The sequence below is a fragment of the Pelmatolapia mariae genome, linkage group LG10_11 (genome assembly GCF_036321145.2).
Source record: "Pelmatolapia mariae isolate MD_Pm_ZW linkage group LG10_11, Pm_UMD_F_2, whole genome shotgun sequence".
Lineage (NCBI taxonomy): Eukaryota > Metazoa > Chordata > Actinopteri > Cichliformes > Cichlidae > Pelmatolapia > Pelmatolapia mariae.
The window spans coordinates 13,917,998-13,932,308 of NC_086236.1; positions in this window are offsets into that span (position 1 = coordinate 13,917,998).

The window sequence follows — 14,311 nt, forward strand, 5'->3', positions numbered from 1 at the left end:
ACAGTTGGAACAAATCAATATAACGAGACAGGGGAAGCAAAAGTGAACCAAAAGACATAATACAAGGACTATCAAAATAAAACAGGAAACATAATAAACAGAGAAACATAGACCCAGACTCAAAACACAAAATTAATGAAAATAACACACACTCCATTAACCTGATTATGGACTTGCATCGTTAAATACAGTGAAACTATATAAAATAATATGGTATTATATTAAAAAAAAGTTCAGTATTACTGTAAATTACTGGCAGCTGTGGTTGCCAGAATTTCACTGTGGGAAATATAGTAATAATGCAGAATACATAACAGTATATTTTGTTGATAAATGTAAAATTCACAGTGAACTGTTGTTTTTTGCAAAATAATTACATTGAAAGAAGAATGCTTGGTCATAGGCAGTGACCTGGATGGTGATGTGGAGGCCAGAAGAGATGGCTATGAACAACACCATGGTGGACAAGGATACGGTACGCGAAACGAAGATATGCACCTAGATATTGGACAGCATCGGCGCCCTCCAACAACCAGACCAGCCCGCATCAAATGGTGGAAGCTGTCCAAGAGCAAAGACCAATTCAAGATGGGACTCAACCAACTGACCACCGAAACAGACCTCTTCCTAGACCTAGTAGTCAGATGAAGAAGTGCAGAAGATCGTCAAGCATAAGAAGGCCGCTTTTAAGAAATGGCGTCAAACACTGGCAGACTCCGATTACCAGCAGTACAAAACTTGCAAATCGGCGGCAAAGAAAGCAGTAGCAAAAGCGAGATCAGCCCACTACGACCAACTATATGCCGACCTGAATACGGCAGAAGGAGTGAACAAGATCTACCACCTCGCGAAGGCACGCCACCGCTCAGCGCAAGATATTGGTCAAGTCAATTGCATCAAGGACAATAACCATCAGGTCCTCCGAGATCCGCCCACCATACTAAGGCATTGGAGCAACTACTTCTCAGAGATCAGTAACAAAGAATTCCCCCACCCTCCAATTATAAGGGCTAACCCTGTACCCGGACCAATCCCGCCGATTACACCCGCTGAAGTGGAAACAGCCGTCAAGAAGATGAAACATGGAAAAACAACTGGACCAGACAATATCCCAACCGAAGTCTGGAAGCTTCTCGGGTGACCGGGAACGGCCATCCTGACAGAACTGTTTAACAACATTGTCAGCACAGGGGAAGTACCGAAGGCCTGGACGACCACCATTACCATACCCATATGGAAGAACAAAGGGGATGTAGCCGAATGCTCAAATTATCGTCCTATTCACCTACTATGTCACACGATGAAAATATTCGAAAGAGTCATCGATGCACGTCTTTGGGAAATTGCCAACATCACCCCCAACCAATGCGGTTTTGTAAAGGGATGCGGAACAACTGACGCCATACACGCCCCCCGCCTCCTGCTAGAGAAGCATAGGGAAAAGAGCAAGACGGTACACATGGCCTTCCTAGACCTTGAAAAGGCTTTTGACAGGGTACCCCATGACCTCATATGGCACTCCCTAAGATCGCATGGTGTCCCTGAGGCGTATGTCAAATGGATACAGCTCCTATATGACAACGTCACCAGTTCAGTCCGATGCGCCGCTGGACTATCACCTCCCTTCCCAATTAGTGTTGGGGTCCACCAAGGGTCAACTCTGTCACCCCTCCTCTTCATTCTATGTATGGATACCATCACGGCCGACTTCCCTTTACCCCATGGTCTCTCCTCTTTGCTGATGGCTTATTCCTCGCCAGCAAAGACAGAGAAGAGACACAAATGATGACTCAACTCTGGAAGACCCGGCTCGATGAATATGGAATGCGGCTCAATACGAAAAAGACCGAATACCTGGAAGGAGGCCCCCAAACTGATGGCACCATCATAATTGACAACGAAGAGTTGAAGAAGACAGAAGAGTTCCGCTACTTGGGCTCAGTCATCAGCTACGATGGAAATATCACCTCCGATGTCCGAGCACCAATAAATGCAGCCTGGTTAAAATGGCGACAGGTCACTGGTGTCCTTTGCGACACAAGAATGCCAGATCGACTCAAGGAAAAAATCTACAAAACGGTAGTCCGCCCAGTAGCCCTGTATGGCTCTGCATGTTGGCCCGCATTGACCACACATGAACAGGCCCTAAACACCATGGAGATGCGCATGCTCTGATGGAGCTTGGGAATTACAAGACGGGACCGTGTTACGAACAAAGACATACTGAAGCGACTAGGCCCCAATTAAGGAAAAGATGCTCGAGTCCCGCTTGAGGTGGTATGGACACGTGATTCGAAGCGATGAGAACTCTGTAGCAAAAACAGCTATGATGATCGACCCAGAAGGATGCCGGCCTCGAGGCAGACTGAAGAAACGGTGGATGGACAAAATTAAGGAGGACATTAAGACCGTCAACGCATCACCTGAGGACGCCTCGGACAGAACCAAATGGAGAAACCTTTGCCAAAGAGCGGACCCTGCACCAGCGGGAACAATGCCAGGATGAAGAAGAAGAAGAATTACATTGAAATAAAAAACTACTATAATGTAAACCTGTTGTCAAAATAAATTTTTTATAAGCTTGATTATCGTCTCCTATTGAAAAAGCAAAGAAGAGCTGTATAATATGATACATGATTTTTTTTTTCATTCAAAAGTTCATATTTACATTCAATTACTGGCAGCTAGTGTGGCCAGAATGTCCCTGAAACATGATACGCCTGATTGGCATAAAATTTACACTCACTGACTTTTTGCTATAATTTGCTAGAAACATTAACTAAAAAACAATAGAAACATTGATTTAATTTTTTTTTTTTTCCGTACACTTTATTGATCCCCTTGGGGAAATTCCCCTCTGCATTTAACCCATTCACTCAGTGAAGTAGTGGGCAGCCACTGGGCACCCGGGGAGCAGTGTGTAGGGACGGTACCTTTCTCAGGGGTACCTCAGGGTAGCCATTCAGTGGATTGGAACCCCCGACCTTCCGATCATGGGGCCAGCACTCTACCTACTGAGCTATCTCTGCCCCAAATTAATTAATTAATACAACAAAAAACAAAAATGTACATAATAAACAGTCAAATAAAATTTAAAACACTTGATACTTGCAGTTGTAACCCAGTTCCTAAAATCTTTCAAACAAAAGAGAAGAAAAAGTAAAACATTTTATGTTCATTGTTTCTGTTCTTACTGTCCTTGTTTAATGAAAGTGAAACGAGATCAAAATACCTATTTAAACAAAAAAGGGACAAATTTATATATATGCTCTGGTTAAATAAGGGTTAAGTTTCTCCAAGGGTTGATGAGCTCTGATGAGAGCCTATTGTTTTATTCCACTCCTCGCGTGTCAGCCAATCGGTGAAGCTCTTAGCAGCTCTTGTCCCTCCTTAGTACCAGCTCCCAAGTTTTCAGTCTCTCGTTTCTGCAGCCGAACAGAGCAGGCGGACTAAAACTTTGTTATTGGTAAGCTGGAGAAATTAACCTCTAACGAGTTAAAAAAAAACAGAAAACAACTTTAAACTGATATTGTTCACAAAGTATGGTTTTGCACTTGTTGTCGTAGAGGGCAGAGCGAAACCGGAAGGTTTACTGAGCTGTGGCTTCACCTAAACGCTGAGCATCCACTCGACGGCGGTAAGCTAAATGTGGCTAATCAGACACGTGATGTGCAGAGTGTGGGTACAGTTGTTGGGTGTCTCTGAAACGCACTAGCTTACTGGAAAAACGACTTAAACTTGTTGGTTAAATCTTTGACTTTAATTAAAAAGAAAAAGGCTGCTTTTTTTGTTTCCTTTTTGGAAGATTTTAAATTAAGGAGGTAATAATCTGTTAAATTATGTGACCCCATCTTTATATTTTCTTTTTCCTATGTATGAAAGTTGCTAATATGTAAGGAATGTCTATTCTCTGAATGTGTAATATATGGTGCATTTTGTTTGTATGTTAATTTTGCTAATAAAAAAAAAGTCTCTGAAACGCACTGTTGTTATGCTAGTTAGATCATTAACTAAGTCATTAACATGTGAAAAGCTGTAAATGTTTAAACCAGCTGAAAATAAGTTTATGAGAGATAATTGTAAGCAGACTTTATGCTGCTTCCTGCTTAGTTTTGATGCCAATCAGTTATTTTACAATGCTCAGTATTGACTTCTTGGAGGTAATTTTTAGTGTATTTCCACTTGTACTAGTAGGCCTATGGTACAAGCGGGATTAAGCACATCTATTTTAATACTCCTATTCGTAGCCTGAGTCCTTGTGTTTACGTGTTATTGAACCTGATTGTTTGCACTTTGTTCAATTTCTGATAAGCATTTGCATATTGCTCCATTTCTTAAAAGGCGTAATATACTTATTTATTTGTGATTAGATATATATGTACAGTGAGTTTATTTTGATGGATGTAATTAATGTTTACAATGAAAGTGAATTATATGGTGACTATAATTCCTGAATGTTTGAAGCCTTGTAGATAATCTTTAACATTACTGCAGGTTACAGCTGTGAATTTTGAACATTGATACTTTGAACTTTGAACCTTGATATTTTAATGTTGTACAACATGACTGAACTGATGATGATTGAATTGATTGAAAAGCTGATCTGAATAGTAGTTACTGCAGTGTAACCCTACTTTAGTTTAATTTGTGAGAGTTATTCTTAAAGTGGACGTGACATATATTTGGCCATTGTTTATAGGTCAGGTTTTTATATGGGACGAATCCAAAGACCAGGTCAGCGATTCCAGAACCCAGAGTGTTCCAGTGTTCACTGGATGGCGAGCCAACCCAAGATCCTAGGAGACGATAAACATACACACGCACATTCATTCGCACATTGATGGACTACAATCCTCTACTGTACAAGTAGTGCGGTAGGACAGACAATCACACACACACACTCCTCATTGGACGGACTCTATTGCAATACACCTGTTTGTCATGGGTAGGGCTGCCACAAACGAATATTTTGATAGTCGACTAGTCACCGATTATTTTTGCGATTAGTCGACTAATCAGATCATGCATCCATTGGACGTAAAACGTACAGTTTATTGCACCAGCATCTGCTCTTATATAACTATCATTAGCTTACAGCTTTAAGTGTTTAAGGTCTGTGCTAACTAAAAATAAAGACAAGATGATAGCTTATTAAATTTTAATGAAAGTTGCAGATTGTTTCGGTGAAGTTTAATAAACTCCTTGCAATCGAATATATAACAGGACACCGGAGTATATTCTCCAGTATCTCACATTTCTGATAATCAGTTGTCTGCTTGACGTTTATTCGGCTGTGTAAAAACTAAAACTTTAATCTCAGCCAAACCGATTTACTCAGGAATAAATATAATACTAAAAAAAGCCAAACAATAACATTTTTAAGTTATCTAAGTGACTTATGTATGTTTAACCTGAGTAGCGAAAGACGGCGGTGGGTTTGAAAACGATTTGCCGGGAGTCCGGTGTTCTCACGGGCGCTAGTGAGCCTTGCCCCCGGCTAGCTATCGAGCTGGTGGGTAACAGACGTCTCCGAAAACGTCGGAGCGCTTTTGAAAATATGTGGTGTCTTGATAAACTGAGCAGATATTTGAGGTTTATACAGTTACATTCTCGCCTGAAAACATGTTAAACGTTTATTTTGTGACCCAGAAACAATAATAAGAGTAATATTAAAGCTAACTAGCTGCCGCCATTGTTGGAAACGGGGCTGGGCTGCGCTATGAATTCTGGGACAGAGCTACTTCTTCCTCTTCGGGGTTTAATGGCAGCTGGCATCCTTGTACATGTAGTGCTGCCATCTTCTGTTTCAGTCTGTTATTACACTCTTAAATCCTACTACTTATTCCTGCGGCTTTTGTGATCTTACAAAGCTTCAAACGACGCGTCGACTATTAAATCAGTCGTCGACGATTTTGATAGTCGACATAATCGTGACTAGTCGACTAATCGTGGCAGCCCTAGTCATGGGCCCCACCGGTACCATTTGGACTTAAAAGGACTAATTCTTTTACTTGTGCACAATTTTATTTTTACTCTATTTTTTTGCTACTTTGGGGGAATTTTTTATACTTCAAGATCTGTTAAAACCTGTTGTAATACTGTGTGGTTACAAAATTCTTTTAAAAGGCTTAACATCACTGAAGTACTTTTAAGCCACACAACTGTGTTTGTCTGGTTTCTCTGCCATCCATGTACCAGAGCTCTAAGAGTCGTTTTTACTCTTCTGATACTAGCCCAAATTACTCATTACCTTGGTAATTATCCATTGGTACTGTATATAACTCCACGTAAGTGCTACACAGTGGTTGACAAAGTTTCTTTTTAACCAGACTTGACAGTAGAGGGCTTTCAAGTCTCTGATGGTGTCGTAGGAACTAGAACAGGTTTTGGATCAAACTTGTTTGAGGACTTGCATGTTGTTCTTCAGATGCTCAGTGTAGATTAGCATTCTTTTCTTTTAGCCTGAAAGCAAATACAAATACTAATTTTAGTAACTGATTGTATTTACTATTAAGCTATAGTGATATGTGCCATATCACTGAAAATTTATGTTTTTTCAATATATTAACAGTGTAAAAAAAAAAATCAATTTACCATTTGTCTATTAACAGAAATTTAACATACATATTACAATAATTTACTCGTTTTGATTTAATGGTCATTTACCATTGCCATTTCACAGTTATTTACTGTAATTTGTACGTACATTTTTTACAGTGAGGGAGTACTGTAGTCTTTTCTACCTAAATTAATTTACATTACTCTAGAGATACATAATATAACAGAAAACTCATAAGCACAAGGAGACTAAATTATACCAACAGAGTCCCAAAAAAGTTGATTCTTCAGTCAGACTGAAGGAGTCGCTTGGATGAGTGACATAACATTTCTCCCACTGAAAACGTTACGTAAAGAATCAACTTTTTGGTGATTTCCTTACCTAGATGGTTGACCACGCATCAAGACATATACCAGTAGAGGCTAGGAAATATAAATCACTCCTTGAGATCAAAACAAAACAGTGACCTTATAATCCATAATCCAGTTTTAAGATCCCTTCCCAGACGCCTTAATGCCCACTCACACCCTGGGCCGTCTGACCTCAGGAAATCACATGATAGGGTGGGTCCAGGTTTCACAATGAGCTCACCCGAAACCCTGGCTGATTATGACCCACACCCGTTTTCACACCTTGGCTCATGTGATTAGGTAGAGGATCATCAGGGGGTCCTTTTGTCCCTCTTTGGGGGGTTACTCCCACGGGGGTTAAATTTGGGACTCTCCATCATGTGACCCTAGAACTGAAGAAGCTTCTCGGCTGAGAGGTGAAACGTCTTCAAGCAACTTAAAGAAGTCCAGACGCTTTTCTTTCCAAGCTCCTTAGACTACGATGACCTGGATAACTGAGAACCTTCACAGACAGATTATCTTTGTCCAGAAACTTTTGGCTTTTTGTCACAATTTCCTGCTGAGGGACAAATATCGAAAAAGCAAGAAAATCTTCAGTATTGTTATGTTTTGTTGTTGTTTTATTAAGTCAAATCAAACAGATTTGATACAACTGAAAATAAAAAATGCATATCCTCTTAGGTTTAAAAATGCCAATGAAATTCCGAGTCAATACATAAAAAATATACAACCCAAAACATGACAACTCATGCTCACAGACTAGCATAGCACACAGATCGCTGTTCAAACTGCCAAAGCTTCTAGCTTGAGGCTGAACGGCAGCTGAATGCCCTCCACCTCCCCGTGCCTCCCATTTCCACAATGGTAACGTGTGAGAGAAAGAATGAAAAACACAGGGAGACAGATGAAGGACAAAGATGAGCAAAAGGGTATCACAGAGAAAGTGATATAAAGACAGGGTATGAGGAAGTGCGTGTATATGTGTGTTATGTAAACCCCAGGTGGTACTTGTTGTCCTGGATAGAAGCATCACCAGGGGGATGGCTGCTCCTGCTAAGCAGGTCTCACCACACCTCTTTCTTTCTCTTTTTTTCCCAGATACACACCAGTAGGAGTAAGAAACAGAAAAAACACTAACAATAAGGGAGAAATGAAGGGATGAAGGGAAGAAGACTGAGCTTACTGACAGAAAGGGGCACTGAATTTAGCTGGTGTGAAAATGTTAACGTAAAAATCTGCAAGATGGAAGAGAAGAGTTTGATCCTTTGAGAGAAGAAGAAGCAAAGGGGGAGGTGAAGTGTATGGTAATGTATGTCAGATATGTGGTTTATGAAAGCCCAAACACGCCACCCTTAGCTTCTTGTTTTTGGGAGCGCATTTTGTATTTTATGTGCCAGTATAATGGTGGCGTTTCTGTAACAGTTCATTAAGAGCACATTCATGATACATCTGCATATATCACACAGACATTTCCACATCCACCCACACACGCACACAAACACACCTCCCTGAGGGGCTGTTGTCAATAACAGCCTGTGCTCTGCACCTGATGCATCTGTAGGGATAGTCGTCTTCATGCTGAAACAGCAGGAAAGAGCATCAGCAGAGATATATTTTATGGTTCCTGTCTGACTGCTGACTTAGATAGAGCTCCACTGTTCCAAATCTTGACCTCTACTACTGCTCTGGAAATCCCAACTGTGACCCCAAATCAGCACTTAAGACTGATTTCACCCCACTGAGAAGCTGCAGGAATCACAAGCAGACAGAGGTACCGTGATCTGGGGCAACACTGTCCCCTAATGGCTCAGACCTGGAGGTGTATCTGGTAGAGATGACGTAAGGCAAGGCTGTGCTCATTGATCTAGTCATGGGTTAAAGATGTATTTGAGGTTTAACTGTAAGCCTGTAACGTTTAATTGATACCACTTGACGTTTTGTGGCCTGCTCCATAAAACAACACTAAGTAATTCATTATACGGTGAGTTGCCATTTTATTATGTGCACCTAACTGAAAAGAATGCAGTCAGATCATATAGTCCGGCAGTAAACCTTTCATTTTGTGAAGGTCATTTTGTTCAGTTTCTCTTGAAATTGTTTTACTGAGGTGCTGATTGTCCTTTATGGCTATTTCAAATGAAAGTATAGTGAGCCCCATTTATCCTCTCACTGATACAAATGGGGCTGACAAAATAATAAAGTTTATCAAAAGTTTATTACATTTAAAGGACTCTAAGAAAATGCACTAGCTCAACTGAGTAAATCTGGCACAACAGAAGAAATATTAGTAGCACGGCTACTACACATGTAAGGATATTACAATAGTGCTTCATTGCAAGTTGGCTCGAGGCAGTTCCAGCTCACCAATAGGTACTGAGCAGCGAATCCGTGGGAGGATTTATCAATCTCTGCATGTAATCCAGACATAAAGGAAGTAAGATTGTACTAAGGTGGCAACGATTTTATGGTGCAGCTGTAATAAAAAAAACAACAGAGCAACTAACAATGTGGGGTGTTATCAATTATAGTACAGACTTGGTATTGTTTAGAAACAGGGATGGCACCAGAGTCTGCGTCTGCACCAGAATGATATATTTTAGGCTGAAATGGTTTTATTTATTTTAGTATTTTCAAATGGGACTTTGTAGGCTTTGTTGCCAGCGTTCATCTGTTTTCTTTTGTTTCTTTGATGTGCTTGGGTACACAGAAGCAAGGTTCAAGCTGTTTTTATGGTCGTCTGTGTAGAATGTGAAATCACAGTGTCCACAGTAGGATGCACACTGGCAGGTAACCCCAGCAAAATGCAAAGCAATGTTTTGTTTTGTTTTATATGCAGCAGTTATTGGCAGAAAATGCTTGCACATCACTGTGTTTAATCTATTTGTTCCTGCTTTAAAATGAATTTGCAATTCTTCTGTGTAACAGGCACTATTCCACTCTTAGTCTAATAGTGATTAATTAAGTGTTGGTTAAGGAGAAGGATTGGAAAAACATTAAAAATGCACAAAATACAATCCAAAAAGAAAGACGTGGCTGCTTAAGAATAGCAGTGATATAAGAAAATGTATTTACATTCAGGAAATTAACTTATTGAAATGGGAATTGGACTCTGTGTAATATATGATTACATTTTAATATTCACATCACTCCCTTTAGAAAACAAATCAGTTTCTCTATTCTCCTATTACATTCGAGGCAGCTGCCAGGTGGGAGACCACATCGGAAAGCCTTAACAAATTTGCCCTTTGAGGACCCATCTGTGTGGCGGATAAATAAATTTTCATATCCCTTCTTTCTGGTTGGCATTTCAGGTTCAGGGAGCCACTGCAATCAGACTAGATTAATAATATGATTGAATGCCAGAGGAGGAATCCAGGAATACATGGATAAAAGAATAACAACAATATGGAAATCACATTCCATTAGCGGCCCAGAGGTGCGAAAAATATCAACATTTCACAACTACAGAACAGAAAACACAACATCCCCAGACAGAGCCCAACTATAAGGAAAAGGATACAACAAAACCACAAAAGCAACAACGCTGCACTTTTCCTCTTTGTGACTGGACAGAACCTGAAGTTGATGTTGAGAATTAAAAGAACATTATGTCCTCTGGTTTTTTGGGGTTTTTGTGTGCTTTTTTTCTGAATGAACCCAGTATTACATGTCAAAAGGTCCAAAAACCTGCTCACAGACTCCGTGGACTGTATGTAGTCCATTATGGACTCCCAGTGGTCTACATAAAGTAACTATGTAACTGTGAAAACTGATGAACAGAAGGATGAAGTGTCATTTTGAGCGTTGCTGCCAGAGAGCGAAGGAATGGCATTATTTATTTTCAACAATTTAATTCAGTTCAGTTCAGTTTCATTTTTATAGCGCCAAATCACAATAACAGTCACCTCAAGGGGCTTTATATTGCAAGGTAAAGACCGTACAATAATACAGAGAAAACTCTAAAAATCAGACAACCCCCTATGAGCAAGCACTTTGCAACAGTGGGAAGGAAAAACTCCTTTTTAACAGGAAGAAACCTTAAGCAAAACCAAGCTCAGGGAGGTTAAGAAACAAAGCATTTGAATCTGTTCTTTTAAATAATTTGACTAGTTTGCAATAACCCTAGATACTTCCAGGTGATTTTACTCAGTTTGAAACCTGGCTGAGCTAAAAGAACTTTTAAAATGCAACCCAAGTCTCTGAATGACAAGTCAATGTTTCTATTGTATATCACTCTCAGTGGTGTCCTTATGAAGATTTAAAATATGATATGAAATACTAGAATCATAAAGGAATATTTCAACAAACGACATTTATTAATACTGTGATGTAATTCTTGGTATATGTTCATACTGCGGAAGCAAGTTTCAAAGAATTACGACTTCTGAAAACTCTTTTTCTTTTAAAGTTCACTCAAGGACGCTGCATAAAGCAGTTTAGAAGCAGGAGATTATTTTAAACTGTCAAATAGGATAGTCCAAACACAAATGATCACAAAAGAGAAATTTTGTCTAGACTTGTTCTATAAAGTGAAATGTGTTTTTTGAAATGTCTGCTTGAGTTCGTGTCTTTGGTTTTGCTTTACATTGCGTTACACATGAGGACCAAGATATTCATGATATACTTCAACAACTGACTGTAAGCAGAACTACTCAGTGGTATTATTCAGTCAGTAGACAGTATGTCAGTTAATGAGGCAGTTGGCTGTGTTTATCAAATGAACTCACACACTTGTTTCATCCTGTACACGGAAATATATTTTTCAAACTCTTCAAAGCAATTATGTTTACTTAAGTAACCAAATGACTGCTTGGGTCAGACTTAATTGGCTTACAGCTTTCTGTTCTTCCCTGGCTTTACTTGGATTTAGTTTTAAATGGGACATTAAAATGAGATTTGCAGATAGGGTCCTTCATGATGAGTTGTGTGCTCATTGCACAGTTTGTGCCTCAAGGTCTGGGAAGCATTACGTTTCCTCACTTCATCTTTCCTTCATATCTCAGGGGGACTGATCACATTAATGGGTCTGGTGACCTTTGGCATTCTAGACACAATTAACCGGGTGAGTCACACATATCACATACGAGATTTCACAGTTACTTAATTTATAACAACCTTCAAGCTAAAAAATAATGAACTGTTATCAGTGAGCTACATCTAATATCCAAAACACGAGGGACATTGCTTTTGGAAAGACATCTCTGGTATCCTATTTTTATAAATGACCACCCGACTGAAGCCAGTATTTATTATCTATGTGGCTCAGTGTCAGTGATTTGAATTTGGCTTTAAATTTAGAGGTGCGATCAAGCAGTTGAAGTAATACAGAATAATAAATTGGTTCTGAATGTGTTTAAAACAAGAAGCTTGAAACACATGACTTCAAAGCACTATATTACAAAGAATTCAGCTTTAAATATATTCATGTATTAAATAGGGCTGGGCCATATCATACCGTTCACAGTAATACCGGTATAATGTTAGGCAACGATAAGAAAATGAAATATCGCGATAGAATATGGGTAAAACGCACAAGCGCAGTGCATTTGTTTTCATACGCACATGGCAGAAAAAGCATGGCGGCGACGGAGAATGAGATCTGTTTCATCTTAATGAAACAGATGAACCAGAATTGGTTTGTAAAAATGCTGCAACTTCAGTGGTGTGGAACTGGTTTAGCTTTCGTCCGTCAGATACACAACAAAGCACTATTTTTGGTAGTGCATGCTAGCGGGCCGTCGTTATTACTGTGTTTTTTGGAAAATACGGCACACTTAAAATCAATCCTTATAATCCCGTGTGCCTTATGTATGAATTCTGGTTGTGTTTACTGACCTTGAAACGATTTTATGTGCTACACGGCGCTCGAAAATCTGTCAAATGTTTTAGTACGACTTTGCTAAGCTACGAAGCCGCATCGCTTGATGGATTGTCGGAGCATTACGGCTATCGTAGGCAGGAGCCTCGCGGAGTGATATGTACTGTGCTTCAACATAATATTACCATATTGTGTGTGTATAACCTCTTTTTAAGTTTTGTGGATATTATACATGGTTATGCTGAGGATATGTCGGCCAGTTTCCACTGGAAATGCCTTTTGGTTAAACTGTCAGCAAGGAATTTGCATTTGCACTGTAAAATCTTTATATAACTTTAATGCACATAAAAAACAGCTGCTTGTTTAAGTGAAAATACATTGATGTTTTGTGGGGTTTTTTGCACTTATAAAGTTGTGGAGTTGTAAAACATTTTGTCTAGTGTCAATTATATCGTCAGTTATATCGTTATTGCAAATTTTCAAATGTATATAGTCATAAATATTTTTGGTCATATCGCCCTGCTCTAGTATTAAATATATGCGTATAAATGTATTGAGTAAGCCCGTGAGACCAAATTTCTTGTTATCCTAGTAAATTATGTTAGACAAAACATGTCAATAAAACAATTGCTATATATTTTAAACGCACGTACACAAAAAAATAAATAATTAGACTGCTCTCCTACATAGACTGTATATAAAAATGGATATGGTAAAAAATTAAAGCCAATGTAGTGCCTTAAATTTACATTCATTCTAATTCATAGTTTTACAGCCACGGTGACCAATTCGCTACCCTGGAGGGGTCGTCATTACTCCATCATGACAGCCAATAGTGGACAGTCGGTAGTACTGCAGGACAAAAGTGTTTTGGGGGGCTTTTTTTGCCTGTATCAAGCCAAGAATACTTGTACCATCTATTCATGGAGGAAATATTAAGATATCAAGAGAAACTAGGAATTTTGGCACTTGTGATCCATATTTTGCCCCGGCAGCTTTATTTAAATACCTGAAAGTGGGATGTCTCTCTCAGAGCTCCAGTTCAGTGACATCTAAGTGTATCTTGAAAAGAATCACTCACCTTACACTGCTGCGACGAAGAAAGCTTTCAAAGTACAGACAGCTACATGTTTTTTTCGATCTGGATGGGTAAATAATGGCTCCATGTGGGAGGTAAAGAACAAGATCTAATGTTTTGTTGACTTTGACACTTACACTGTAGGGCCAGAAAATTCCAGTAGTATTAATTTGTCACATTAATGTCGTGGTGTCCCAGTAGCTTTGATGTCATGTGAAAACTATGAATGAAGCAGGGGGCAACTCCTGATGGGTTGCTGATGGGGGTTTTGCTCTGAAATGCAAATAAAAATTTCAAAAAGGAGGACAAAGCAAGGTGAGCTTTACTTTTTAAATGGGAAGTTGCTGGTCAGTAAGCTTGCAGTATTCTTAAGGTTCTTAGTCAGAGCCACCTAACTCTATGCCACTAAATATGCAAATAAACAAACAAACAATTAGGTTGCTATAGTGAATGACAATCCTTGACCCATCTGATCCTGAGGTTTCCCCTCCCTCAGAGGTCTGGGT